Source organism: Nicotiana tomentosiformis, chromosome 8 (genome assembly GCF_000390325.3).
Source record: "Nicotiana tomentosiformis chromosome 8, ASM39032v3, whole genome shotgun sequence".
In the NCBI taxonomy this organism is placed as follows: Eukaryota; Viridiplantae; Streptophyta; class Magnoliopsida; order Solanales; family Solanaceae; genus Nicotiana; species Nicotiana tomentosiformis.
Genome location: NC_090819.1, coordinates 70958318 through 70973899, shown reverse-complemented (window position 1 = coordinate 70973899; position 15582 = coordinate 70958318).

Genomic DNA, 15582 nt, shown 5'->3' with positions numbered 1-15582 from the left:
TCATGATTCCAACCTTGAATTTAGTGATTGATTCATGAATTGAATTGAAGAAATTGGGGACATCAGTAAAAAAAACTTTTCTAAAACAGAAATTAATGATTTGAGGATTGATTTGGATGAAACTACATATATTTCAAAACGTATTGGAATAGGTGTTTTGAAATTATGAGTTTTGTTGGGTTCTCGGGTGTGGGCCCGGGATTTACTTTTTTAGTTGACCTTTTGTTAGTTAAAGATCGAAGCTTTACTGTACGAAATCATTTTCTATGGCTTTTATTTATGAAAGTAAGTTATTTTGGCTAGATTCAAGCCGTCTGGATGTTGATTTACACAAGAGGGGCTTCTTAGAATGTTGATTTAGCTTATTTGAGGTAACTATCTTGCCTAACTTTGTGGAGGGAGGATGTTCCCCTTATAATTTGATCTAATTGCATAATTTTATTATGTGGAACGATGTGTACACGAGGTGACGAGTGTATACACGGGTGTATGTGTGGTATTTGACCGGATTAGATATTAGGCTATTAATATGCCTTGAATTTGAATTTGTTGTTGCTTGAAACAATCTTATTGTTTTTCATTCCATGTACCCTTATATTATTGTTATGATTCTTGAACACATTGTTGTTGAGTCGTGGGCTATACCTTGTTGTGATACTGGTTTTGTTGTGGTGGTGACATTGAGTCATATGTGCACGCGTGATGCAGTTGATTGTTTTATAGTGATGAGATGCGCATGCGGCGGTATAAGGGTGGTGTGTATATTGATGCGCATGTGGCGAGATAAGGGGGATTATGTGCATGGTACAAGTAAGGGGCAATACTTTATTGTGATGCACACGCGGCAAGATAAGGGAGTGTATGCACGTGAAGCTATTTCAGAAAAATATTTTAAAAATGCGAAGCTCACACGGCATCATAAGGGTGATTTGTGATTTTGATATGTCACACATCAGAGTGGCTCTTGTTGTTATTCTTGTGTTAGAACGGTTTATGACTTCTTGTGTGTCATGCATTTTATGTGATTTGTTGCTTTGTTTCCAATGTGCTAATCTGTGTCTTTGTTATTACTTGATGATTTGGTTGACAAGATGCATTGACCTACGTGGAGTTGTCATCTCATATTCTGTTGAGTTGTTGGTAACATCATGGATTAAAGTAAAAAGGAAATCGTTATCATGCTTTACTTTATTTGATTCTCGATAAATCCGTCTTGAGCATGTTATTGATAACTGACATGGGTACAACATATGTGGTGGCACGAGATCTTCGTTGTGCGGGTGTGACTTTTGTTGTGGGACGAAGTATTTGCCGTGGGACGGTGATTGATAATGTGGGCACAAGGTGCCATATTTGTGTGATTCAATTTGATGACTTATCATCGAGACGAGACCTTTATATGTTCTAAATTATTATCACTTATTCTGATGAGATTTAGTTATTATCTTATGTTATTCTTCCTACTGTAGGTTTTTGAAATTTAGCACAGGTTATATTTGACTAGTGAGTGTTTTGACTTGAACCTCATCACTACTCTACCGAGGTTAGTCTTGATACTTACTGGGTACCGACCGTGATACGCTCATACTACACTGCATATTTTTGTGCAGATCCAGGTGTTGGAGGTAGCGGACCCAGGATGTGAGAGCTTCTTTGATCGCAAGGATTCATTGTATAGTTGCTTTGTTCATAATAGTCCCCCAGAGTCCTTTCCTTACATTTATACTGTCAATTCTCTATCCAAAGAGTATTGTAATTTTGAGGTATTTTCTTGTATTCAGTTAGAGCTCGTGACTCTGTACTACCTAATCTAGGGGATTTGTTGTGATTATCGTCGTGTTGGCTTGTATCACCTTTATTTATGCATTTATGTTAAACTTTGCTTCATAATATTATGTCTTATTGGTTTAACTATTGTAAGTTATCGGCTTACCTAGTTTTAGAAACTAGGTGCCATCATGATCCTTAAGGTGGGATTTTGGGTCGTGATAAGTTGGTATCAAAGCTCTAGATTCATAGGTTCTACGAGTCATGAGTAAGTGTCTAGTAGAGTCTTTCAGATTGGTATGATAACACCCATACCGATCTTCGAGAGGCTACAAGGCATGCAAAAAACTTCCCATCTTTCATTATTTATCGTGCGGCATTGATTCAGCTTGAAGCGTGTCGCTTTGAGTTCCTTTAATCCATGCATACATTATGTTGAACATTCGATATAGGATGTACATTGACGGCTTGTGATGTCATGGGTGAGATGTGTTCTCAGTGTTGTGGAGATAGGCCAGTCTGGAAGACTTGAGGCCAGGTTTAGATCGTAATTTGGACTCGGTGGTTTCAGTGGCATGACTATGAGCTTTCAGACTCATATGTCGGGTAGTGCCCCTGAGAGTGTGATCGATGTCTTAGTGAGTGTTTGGATAACTATATGATGAATATGATGTGCCTGCGAATGTGTTTAGATAGCCTGGATGTGACAAGGAGAATTTTTTTTGGGATGCAAAAGGATTATGGATGATTGATTTCTGTCTTAATGTGTTATACAGTCTCGAGTTATGAGCATGTTGATGGAATCTTTCTTGTTGTTCATTTGTGGAATGAAATAGGTTCTTACATTTTGTTGACGAGTTTAGATACGGGAAGATTAAGTAATTGCATTGTGGTTGTGACCATGATAGGGCGTAGAGAGATGTCAGTTTGAGGCTAAGCATGTGGGTTGTCTCCTGCGCGATGTTCTTAGGTTGTGTGATCCCTATGATGTTTATGTAAAGAGTTTTCCTTCTACCAGCGGGATGCATATGGGCTGCAATTTGAGTTCGAATTGCTTGAGGAAGGTTTCATGATCGTCACGAGGATGGATATACATTTAGCGGGTGATTTGATGTATTTTATGATTAGAGCCACATGAGAGTATGAAGGATTTAGTTGAATTATAGTACGAGATTATAGTAGTGATGGAATAAGGGTATTGTGGGTTGTCGGGGTGTTATGTTCTATAGCTTCGAGCCATGTGGGGGGAGTCTACTATCATCAATCAGATTGCATGGTCATGTGTTATATTAGTGTTAGAATGAGGCATAATTGTGGATCGGTTATGTCTTGAAGAGGTTGGTTTCAAGGATGACCCGAGTAAGAAAATTTCTGGATGCATGATATATTACACTTTATGGATATATGGAAATCTTAGAATGATTCAAGTTATCATTTGGGGTAGATGTAGTGTGCATGGAGTAGGGATTCAATGGTTTCTTAAAGATGGGGGTTACTTCTTGAGGTGATTCTGTGCTAATGGAGTACCAGTCATTTGGCTCGTATTGCCGGTGTATTTGGGGATTTGAGTAAAGTGAATAACTCTAGAGAAGGTTCTAATGAGTTCAAGGTTCGTATGTGGTATTTGTGTATCTCCCAGATTTGTACATACCTAAGATCTAACATTTGCATTGGATAGTGTTCAGACTTGCGGTATTCCTGTATCATTAGTGATTCTACATTTTGGTAATAGAGAGGTTAAAGAAATAGCTTTAGATTCATAGTAGGTCTCTTTAGAGTGGGTATCTTGATTACCACATTATTGGGTGCTTTATAGGGAACACATTAGTTTATGGGCTTTCAGACGACGTGGTTCATGCTAGGATCACTTGTCATGAGATTTGGTTTAGGATCGTAGTGTACTGGCAAGAAGAAGTGTTAACTTGAAGGCCAATCCAGGAGAATTCGAAGAAATGGGTCAGCTTAGTGGTGATTTGGGTCAGCATAGTAATGAGGGTGATTGATTTCTTTAGTGTGGTGATGCTTTATCGGTGTTTTGTGGCAATACTCTTGGGTTCAGTGGCCTGCATGACTTGGTTGAGTTAGGGGGATCCAGTTTCGATTGCTTGATTATGTGCGTATGATTTTTGAAGAGCTCTTAATAGTGTCGACCATGGATTGGGACGGATGTCTGCTACCGGCATGAGGAGTATATTGTGTGTTATGGTTTCTCTCTTGGATGGGGTCAAGTGGAAGGTCTATTAAGAGGTTGACAACTGAATATATGTGCTATGAATAGGTTAATGTGGACTTTTCGGAGGTTGTCTACCCATTTCAGGAAGATTAGAATTGATTTGGAGGCCACTGGTAGGCCTAGTGAGAATGTATATTCTACATTAGATCGGGTTTGTTTACTTTGCACAATGAGTGTTCAGGAGTGTGACATTAGTTAGAGTTGATCTTATTCGTGTTCTGATGTGATTCATGTGTTACTCTTCTATACTATGATGAGTTACGACATTGTTGGCTATTTACAAGTATGATGCGTTTTTGTTTGGGCTTTGTGGCAAAATTTGAGTGAGATGGTACTTGGGGCGCTAAATGATTGATTGCGCCTTGGCTATAGTTTTCTAGTTTAGGGTATGTCGTGCTATCCGTTTCTCCATGGTTATGGTCGTGCATTTCGTGGGGTTGTTGTTGATACACATGTGTTTGTTGATTGTTAGTATTATGGCTCGATGGGTATTTTATTTAGATCAGTAAGTTTGGATCGAGTCACGCACCGCAATAGAGTTATGTTGGGAAATGATATTTGTGCTCACTTTGTGTGTTTTGCTTCTCTCTTGTGAGATGAGATCATAGCATTGTGTCTTGTGGTGCTAGTTATTGAATTTGTTGGGTGGTTCTCTCTATCAGTTATCTTTCTTCGTTAGTTATATTTGAGTTGTTACTTGCTAGGTGCGGATTGAGTTATATGTGACTCTAGGTGGAATTGGGTGTGGCATGTTTGTCGAGCATCTTTTACCGAGTGAGATGAGGTTATTGAACCCGTAATTTGCATAATCGGACTTGGATAAGGCATGTTGGGATGAGAATCTCGTTAATCAACTTCGATTTTGTCTATGATTCTTGTCGGACATACGAGTCCCATGACTTGTTGATCCGATGAGTGGTTATGAGATTCTACATGTTTCTTTCATGCTTGGCAGTGTACGAAGGTTCAGAATGGGGTTTTATTTGATAAATGGTATGATCGCCGGTACCAGATTGGGTGATGAGTAGCTATTATGGTCAGAGGTATTATTATGGGCATATTAGCGTTGGGTATGTTGTGTGGTTATGTCTTGTGAATATATTTTATGAATTCTTGCAGTTGATTGAGATGGGTACAGTGTGTGTATGCAAGAATCGACTTCTTAGAAGGAGTTGTGGACATTGAAATTTGGTTCTGAAGCTTGTTGGTTAAGGTTGAAGGTAGAATCATCGGTCGAGATTGTGTTGGTGGGATTTTCTAGTTGCTGATGATGTGGGGTCACCCATTAGTGAGTGTATGATGAGCTTATGCAGAGATTTGATTACATTGGAATGACTCTTGGCACGTTCGAGGACGAATGTATGTTTAAGTGAGGGAGAATGTAACGACCCGATCGGTCATTTTGAGAATCTGCATTCAGTTCGGTGGTTTGAGGTCATGAGTAGCTTCATATGATGTATTATGACCTGTTGTACGGTCGGTTTTGGTTTTCGATTTGTTCGATATTGACATGGAGGAATGATTCTCAATTTAGAAGCTTTAAGTTAGAAGAGTTGACCAAGTTTGACTTTTGTGTATTTGACCTCAGATCAGAGTTTGTTTACGGTTCCGTTAGGTCCGGATGGTGATTTTTGACTTGGGTGTGTGCCCTGATTTGCATTTAGATATTTCTAAAAGGTTTTGGCTCTAATTGGCGAAGGTTGGCAATTTGAAGGCCGGAAAAGTTCATAAGTTTGACCGGGAGTTGACTTTTATGCTATCGGGTTTGGATTGTTGTTCGGGGAGTTGGAATAGGTTCGTTATGTCATATGGACCTTATGTGAAAAAATTGAGGCGATTCCGAGTTGTTTAGACATGTTCGGCATGAGGTTGGAATTTAGAAATTTGAAATAGTTCATTAAGCTTTATTTGAGATGCGATTCACGATTTAGACGTCATTATGTATCATTTGTAGCCTCGAGTAGGTCCATGTTATATTTTGGAACTTGTTAGCATGTTTGGAAGGTGTCCCAAAGGGCTGGGTGTGTTTCAGATTTGTTTCGGACCATTTCGTAGTTTGCATGTGATGCTGGTTTTCTGGTGCTCTAGTAGAGCTTCACGATCGCAGTAGCAGAGTCGAGATTGCATAGAGTATTTGGTCAATGGGATTGATAGTTCATCGCGTTCGCAGAGGAACCATCGCATTTGCAGAGAAGAAAATTGGACTAGAGGAGATTGCTCTCCGGGTTCGCGTGAAGCCAGCTTCATTCGCGAAGAGGAGCTAAGAGTTGGTGTTGTTGCTTTCACGTTCGCGTGTTCTGTTCTCTACCGTGATCATGGAGGCTTGGCTGAGTTGTTCATCGCGATCGCGAGCCTGGGGCCTCGAACGCTTAGTATTTTTCTGGTCAGTGTTCATTCAGTGCTTCGCAATCGCGAAGTGGGTCCCGTGATCACGAAGGGTACACTTGAAACAGAGATATCAGAGATTTGTTTTCGGACTTTGAGTTCATTTTTTCATAATTTTAGATTTCGAGCTCGGTTTTGGGTGATTTTGGAGGGGATTTTCACTGCTTGGATTGCGGTAGGTACTTTTTACTCGGATTTGTTTATATTTCATGATTCCAACCTTGAATTTAACGATTGGTTGTTGAATTGAATTGAAGAAATTGTGGATATTAGTAAAAAACAAACTTTTCTAAAACATAAATTGATGATTTGAGGGTCGATTTGAGGTCGTATTTGAGTGACACACATATATTTAGACTCGTATTGGAATGGGTGTTTTAAATTTAAGAGCATTGTCAGGTTCTGGTATGTGGTCCCGGGGTTGGCTTTTTGGATTGACCTTTTGATTTTAGTTAAAGATCAAAGCTTTATTATTCGAAATCGTTTTCTATGGCTTTTATTTATGATATTAAGTTATTTTGGGGAGATTCAAGCCGTCCAGAGGTTGATTTGCACGGAAGGGGCTTCTTAGAGCGCTGATTTAGCTTATGTGAGGTAAGTATCTTGCTTGACTTTGTATGGGGGAAGTTCCCCTTATGATTTGGTCTAATTGCATTATTTGTATTATATGTAACGACGTATACACGAGGTGACAAGTGTGTACACGGGCGTATGTGTGGTGATTGACCTGATTATACCTTAGGCTATTAATATGCCTTGAATTGAAATTTGTTGTTGTTTGAAGAACTCTTATTGCTGTTCATTCCCCGTACCTTTATATTATTGTTATGATTATTGAACACATTGTTGTTGAATTTCTGATGTTGGTATTGTTGTTGTGGTGATGTTAAGGCATATGTGCACGTGTAGTGCAGTTGATTGTTATGATGTGGTGAGATGCGCATATGGAGGCATAAGGGTGGTGTGTATATTGATGCGCATGCAGCGATATAAGGGAGTTTATGCGCGTAGTGCAAGTAAAGGAAAATGCTTTATTGTGATGCACATGCGGCAAGATAAGCTATCATGCAGCATCATAAGGATGATATGTGATTTTGATATGTGGCACATCGGAGTGGCTCTTATTATTATTCTTGTGTTGGAATGGTTCATGACTTCTGTGTGTCATGCATTCTACGTGATTTGTTACGGTGTTTCCAATGTGCTAATTTATGTCCCTGTTATTAATTGCAAATTTGGTTGCCAAGATGCATTGTGGAGTTGCCATCTCATATTCTGTTGAGTTGTTGGTAGCAAAATGGATTGAAGTAAAAATAAAACCGTTATCATGCTTTACTTTATTTAATTCTCGATAAATCACTCTTGAGCATGTTATTGGTAATTGACACGGGTACGAAAAATGCAGTGGCACGAGGTCTTTGTTGTGCGAGTGTGACTTATATTATTGCAGGAGGTCTTTGTCGTGAGGGTGTGACTTTTATTGTGGAACGAGGTCTCTGTCGTGCTAGAGTGATTGATAATGTAGGCAGAAGGTGCCATATGTGTGTGATTCAATTTGATGACTTATCAACGAGAGTGGACCTTTATCTGTTCTAAATTGTTATCACTTATTCTGATGAGATTCATTTATTACCTTATGGTATTCTTCATGTTATCGGTCTTTGACATTTTTCACATGTTATATTTGACTAGTGAGTGTCTTGACTTGAACCTCATCACTACTCCACCGAGATTAGTTTTGGTACTTACTGCCTTACTGGGTACCGATCGTGGTGTACTTATACTACCGTTCTGCATATTTTTGTGCAAATTCAGGTGTTGGAGGTAGCGAACCCAGGCTATGAGAGCTAGATTGATCGTAAGAATTCAAGGTAGAGCTACTTTATTCGCCGCAGTCCCTTGGAGTCTTTTCCTTACATTTGTACTGTCAATCTCTATCCAAATAATATTGTAATTTTGAGGTATTTTCATGTATTCAGTTAGACCTCGTGACTACTACCTAGTCTTGGGGATTTGTTGTGATTATCGCCGTGTTGGCTTGTATCATCTTTATTTCCGCATTTATATTAAACTTTGCTTCATAATGTCATGTCTTCTTGATCGAATCACACCCTGGACCCCCGGGACCCCATCTGAATATACCAACAATTTCCAAAACATATAACGGACCTACTCGAGGTCAAAAATCACATCAAATAACATCATTTCTACGAATCGCAACCCAATTCAAGCCTATTGAAACTATGAACATCCAACTCCCAAAACTAACGCCGAATCACATCAAAACAACTCTGATTAACCTCAAATTTCGCACACAAGTCATAACGACACGATGGACCTCACTACTAAAAATCTGCTAAAAACCGACCAACTATTTCCGACCAACATTGGTCGGTCAAAAATTGCGACCAAAAACCGTCCAGGTTGGACGCAAACTGGGGAAAAAAAATATTTACATTTTTTTAAAACAAAATACCGACCATCGTTGGTTGGTAAATTGGTCAATAGCTGGTCAGACAAGAAAATTTTGGAGTACCGACCAACGTTGGTCGGTAATCTGGATCCAATTTTTAAAATTTTAATAATTATTTTATTATTTAAAATATTTTATAATATTTAAGAATTTATATTTAAAATTACCGACCAACGTTGGTCGGTTAAAGATTTTAAATTTTTTTTAATAAAAAAACCGACCAAGCCTCTCCTTCGCCGTCCAAGCCTCTCCTTCGCCGTCCAAGCCTCTCCTTCGCCGTCCCCTCACCGTCGCCGTCGCCGCTGCCACTACCACTGCCGCCCCTCGATCTCCTTCTCCATCTCCTACAAATTCTAGGTTTGAATTACAACCCATTTATTTATTATTTTCAGGTTTTGTTAATTAGTTATGAATTAATTTCAATTGATTAGTGTTTCAATTATTTGAACATTGCATTTTATTGAGGATTAGGGTTTAGGCCTTGTTTTAATTAGTTTTGTTAATTAGTTTTATTAACTAATTAGTTTTGTTAATTAGTCAATTATTTATGAATTAGTTTAGTTTAGGGTATGGGTTGAATTTCTTTAGTTTAGTTAGTTTATGTTTAAACTCGTAGGATATGAATTGAAATTTTAGTTTTTAGGATTTGTTCTTGTGAATTGAACTTTTAGGATATGAATTGAACTTTTAAGATATGAATTGGACCTTTTGGATATGAATTGAACTTTTAGGATATAAATTGGTGTAATTAGGAAAAAATAATTATCTTGAATTAACTAAAAAGATATAATTAATTTATAATTGTAGAATAAATTAATTTGTTCTTGTGAATCGAACTTTTAGGGTATGGGTTGAATTTCTTTAGTTTAGTTAGTTTATGTTTAAACTCGTAGGATATGAATTGAAATTTTAGTTTTTAGGATTTGTTCTTGTGAATTGAACTTTTAGGATATGATTTGAACTTTTAAGATATGAATTGGACCTTTTGGATATGAATTGAACTTTTAGGATATAAATTGGTGTAATTAGGAAAAAAATAATTATCTTGAATTAACTAAAAAAGATATAATTAATTTATAATTGTAGAATAAATTAATTTGTTCTTGTGAATCGAACTTTTAGGGTATGGGTTGAATTTCTTTAGTTTATTTAGTTTATGTTTAAACTCGTAGGATATGAATTGAAATTTTAGTTTTTAGGATTTGTTCTTGTGAATTGAACTTTTAGGATATGAATTGAACTTTTAAGATATGAATTGGACCTTTTGGATATGAATTGAACTTTTAGGATATAAATTGGTGTAATTAGAAAAAAATAATTATCTTGAATTAACTAAAAAAGATATAATTAATTTATAATTGTAGAATAAATTAATTTGTTCTTGTTTTATTTGTATAGATGGAACATCGTACTTGGATGTACAATAGAAATTATCCTAATCGGCGGGGATTGCGGGAGAATTTTGTAGAAGGGGTTGATGACTTTATTAGACATGCAATGTCACTTCCACCATACCAAAGTGAAGGAGTAATTAGGTGCCCTTGTGTCAGGTGCGATTGTATGAAGTTTAAAAAATCGGAGGAAGTTAAGCTTCATCTTTATAGGAAGGGGTTTATAGAGAATTACTTTGTGTGGACTAATCATGGAGAGATCGATGGTAGCCGTGGGATATTTCATAACATGGTTGTTGGTGAAAGTAGTAGGTCGGTGGAGAATACAAATCTTGATTCTAGAATTCAGGATATGGTTGCGGATGCTTTTGGGGGTGAGCCCAATGAAAATATTGAACAAACTCCTAATGATGACGCAAAACGTTTTTATGAACAGTTAGAGGAAACTAGTCGTCCACTACGTGAAGGAAGTCCGTACTCTGAGCTGTCTGTTGCAGTTAGATTACTAAGTATCAAATCTAATTGAAATATTTCTCAAGCAGCCATGGACTGTTTCATTGACCTTATGAGTGAACTAGTTGACCCTAATATCAACTTACCTGGTGATTTCTATAAGGCGAAGAGATTGGTTTCTAAGTTAGGACTTTCGTCAATGAGAATTGATTGTTGTGAAGATGGTTGCATGTTATATTATAAAGATGATGCAACTTTAGACAGTTGTAAATTTTGCGAAAAGCCTCGTTTCAAGAGGCTTTCCAGCGGGAATATGGTCGCTGTCAAGGCAATGCATTATTTACCTCTTATACCTAGGTTAAAGAGGTTATATGCGTCGATGAGTTCTGCTCCTCATATGAGATGGCATTTTGAAAATAGAAGACCACCTGGTGTTATGTGTCATCCTTCAGATGGAGAAACTTGGAAGCACTTTGATAGGACATATCCAGATTTTGCTAGTGAACCAAGGAACATTCGGTTAGGTCTGTGTGCCGATGGCTTCACGCCTTTTTCTATATCTGCGACACCATATTCATGTTGGCCTGTCTTTCTTACACCTTATAATCTACCACCTGAGTTGTGTATGACTAGTCCATATATATTCTTAAATTGTATTATCCCCGGTCCACGTAATCCGAAAAGTTTGATTGATGTATATTTGCAACCTTTGATTGATGAGCTAAAACAATTGTGGTATGATGGTGTTGAAACATATGACATATCAACCAAGCAGAATTTTAATATGCGTGCTAATTTAATATGGACTATTAATGATTTTCCTGCGTATGGAATGTTGTCTGGGTGGATGACTGCTGGGAAGCTAGCTTGTCCTTACTGCATGGAAAATAGTAAAGCGTTCACTTTGAAACATGGCCGAAAGCAATCATGGTTTGATTGTCACCGTCAATTCTTGCCTGATGATCATGAGTTTAGAAGGATGAAAAATGCATTCAAAAAGAATAAAGTGGAATATGATTCTCCACCTCCGATACTTTCAGGTGAGGAAATTTGGGAGAGGGTCCAGAACTTCAGTAAAGTTACTGAGGCTCCACCTTATAGATTCCCCGGATATGGTGTTAATCATAATTGGACGAAACAGAGTATATTTTGTGAGTTGCCTTGTTGGAAGGATAATCTTCTCTGACACAACCTTGATGTCATGCATATTGAGAAGAATTATTTTGATAATTTGTTCAACACAGTGATGGATGTTAAAGGTAAGACAAAAGATAACCCAAAGGCTAGAATGGACTTACAAGAATATTGCAGGCGGCCTGAATTATACTTGCAGACAGCAAACAATGGTAAGGTGTTCAAGCCCAAAGCAAGTTACACATTCACTTTGGAGGAAAGACGACAAATTTGTGATTGGGTTACGAAATTAAAGATGCTTGAGGGTTATGCGTCGAATCTTGGAAAAAAAGTAGATATGGAGGTAGGGAATTTAGCCATTTGAAAAGTCATGACTGCCATGTTTTCATGGAGACCTTAGTGCCTATTGCATTTTGTGGTTTGCCTGAAAGAATCTGGAAACCCATCACAGAGATTAGTTTATTTTTCAAAGACTTGTGTTCTACCACATTAAGGGAAGAAAACCTACTTCGGATGGACCAGACCATCCGTGTAATTTCTAGCAAGATGGAAAAAATATTCCCATGTGGTTTCTTTGATGTGATGGAATACCTTCCAATACACCTTGTACACGAGGCACGACTTGGAGGGATGTATCCCTTTGAGAGGTAATATTATAAGTTTGATGTAATATTCTATTTTATTTAAATGTTATTGGCTAACATGAGATTATGTAGGACAATTGGCAAATGCAAACAATTTGTTAAGCAGAGGAATAAGATTGAAGGATCTATATGCGAAGCCTATCTTGCAAAGGAAACTGCACATTTTTGTTCTTATTATTTTGAGAGTAACGTGCCATGTTCTAGGAATAGGCCCAATAGGCACACGGTCGAATGTGTGAATGATCCATTATATCCACCAATGTCCATATTCAATCAACCAGGCCGATGTTCTAAGGATGTTAGAAAGAGAAGTTTGAGTGATATGGAGTACAAGTCAGCTACACTTCATGTGTTGCTAAAATGTCCCGAAGTTGTACCATTTCTCAAGTAAGTATTGATTTATTAGTTATCAAAATATAAAATTTACTGTGACTACATATTGATGCAACTACTAAAAATATCTGATATGTCACAGTCACTTCGTGGGTCAATTTGGCTATGATGCTGTATATACGAGATTTGATACGTGGTTCAAACAGTTTGTAAGTGTATATATATATATATATATATATATATATATATATATATATATATATATATATATATACATATGTAGTGAATGTATAAAAATTGATTCATAAGTTGTGCTAACTTATGACTTTTTTTAACTCTATGTAGGTAAATAATCCAAATAATGGTGTAAATCAATTTTTGAAAGATATATCTTGGGGACCTGGGCTTCAGGTCACAACAATGTCTAAGTACGTAGTGAATGGTTATAAGTTTCATACAGAGGATTGCTCTAAAAATAAAAATAGCAACAACAGCGGGGTGTGGGTTCAAGGTGGTGATGGCAACCAAGTTGGAGATATTGATTATTATGGTGTGGTCAAAGAAATATTACAACTAGAATATACAGGTTGGCCATATAAGAAATTGATACTCTTTAGATGCAAGTGGTTTGACCCAAATCCAACAAGAGGTACAAGAGTACACAACCAATACAACATAATTGAGGTTAATCATACGAGGGAGTATGATCGCTATGATCCTTTCATAATTGCACATAACGTTAGGCAAGTGTATTATGCTCCTTATCCATTGCGGCGGAATAAGTCCGATTGGTGGGTTGTAATAAAAACTAAGCCTGTAGGTAGGGTGGAAGTCGAGAATGTGTTAGATGTTGCATATCAAAATGATATCTCCAATATTCAACAAATAGTGGACGATCAGTTAGAAAATGATTTGGAACATCCTGAACGCATATTGGAAGAAGTTGATATAAATGAAGTAACAATTATAGAAAATGAGGACGAGGAATCAATTGATGAAGCTCAAACAAGTGAGGACGAAGAATTCTCGGACGAAGAACAATACGTCGATGAGGATTAAAAAGTTGGTTTTTTAAAGCACTCTCGTTTTATAGCTAGTTTCTTATATGTTTCAATCTAAATGTGTATTATATTATGCAGATGGCATGCAAGGGTCAAGGTAACAATGACCCTACTAGTTCTCGGGGTCGAGAAAAGGGTAGGAAGGGAAAGAGGAGGGTAGAAAATAATACTCCCTCTTGTCCACCCTTTTCAGAGATGCCTATGTCTTATCCTCCACCCATTCTCACTGAAGGAGCAAATTTTCAATCAATTTAAGGTATAAATGTTCTTTTAAATAGTTTAATAATTTATATTTATGATGTTTCCATCTAATATTTAACTTTTAAAATACAGAGCAAGTGTGTATGGGAAGACCGCTATAGCGCGGAAGTGGCTACAAATTTTTATTATAAAGCTCGCAAGAGATTGGCGGATGCTTTCTCGGATGCTAGAAAGAAGAACAAGAGGCCTGGCTGATTACTTGAGAATTTGTGGAATGATTTGCAAAGGCAATGGCTTACCGCAGAATTCTTAGAGAGGAGCGAAAAAGGAAAGAAAGCTCGCGCATCCGAGAAGGGAGGCTCCTTGCACACTGGAGGTGCGATCAGCCTAGGGACAATAAAAAGGAGATTGGTACGTAATTGCTTAAATTATTTTACTTTTCTAAGTATATCTATTCTGTTTATTAACTAAATTAATTTATTTTCAGGAAAAGAAGTATGGGCGTCCAATGAGTCATGATGAGCTATTCAAGGAGACACATGTTTTGAAGAAGAAGAAAGAGGGGGATCGAGATAGGTGGGTCGAGGACCAGGCCTCGACTGCATATGTAAGCTTTTAATTTTATTTAAGTATTATAATTTACTTTTATAAACAACTTGAAATACTGATTTAATTTAAAATAATATAGGGTCGCTACCAAAGTAACGTGGAGGAATTCATCCGTAGTCATCCAGCTGGTGAATCGGGTGAGCCAACCCAACCTTCGGACGAGGATGCTGAAAGAATATGGTTGGAGTCTGTTGGCGGTCCAAAATGGGGGAAGGTATACGGGCTTCCTACTAAAAACTTCTATCGCTATAAGTGTGGAATGCGAGGAATAGGGACTTCCTCGCAAGGCGAGCAACTTAATAGGGAGAGCCTCTCCGCTATGCGGGAGACAGTGACAAAGCTCACATCAGAGCTAGAAGCGGCCAAGGAAAGAGAAAGGCTTAGAGATGCTCAATTCCTTGGCATGCAAGCTCAGATCAGAACTCTCCTATCTAGTGGAGCTTTTCCGTTGCCCCGATCTCGTGAGTCATCTCCAGAGGGTCGACCTCCACGTGATCGTTCCTCCCGCCCTGCTCGTGATCGTTCCTCCCGTCCTCCCCGTGATCGTGCTTCCCGTCCTCCACAAGACCGTTCTCTATATCGTCTTGTAGATGAAAGTTCATCAGACGGTGATGATGATGTTGTACAAAATACCCCTTGACTTTTATATACTTTGAACTAGACAAATAGAACCAGTTTTGAACTAGTTGTAATTAGTTTTAACTTGGTTTTGGATTTTTATGTTCAATTGAACTTTAATTTGTTAGTTTTAAAGTATTTATTGAATGTTTTGGTTGTTGTTGTTGTGTTGTTGTTGTTGTTGTTGTTATTGTTGTTGTGTTGTTATTGTTGTCTTTTTGTTATTGTTGTTGTTGTTGTTGTTGTTGTTGTTGTTGTGTTGTTGTATTGGTATGCTGGC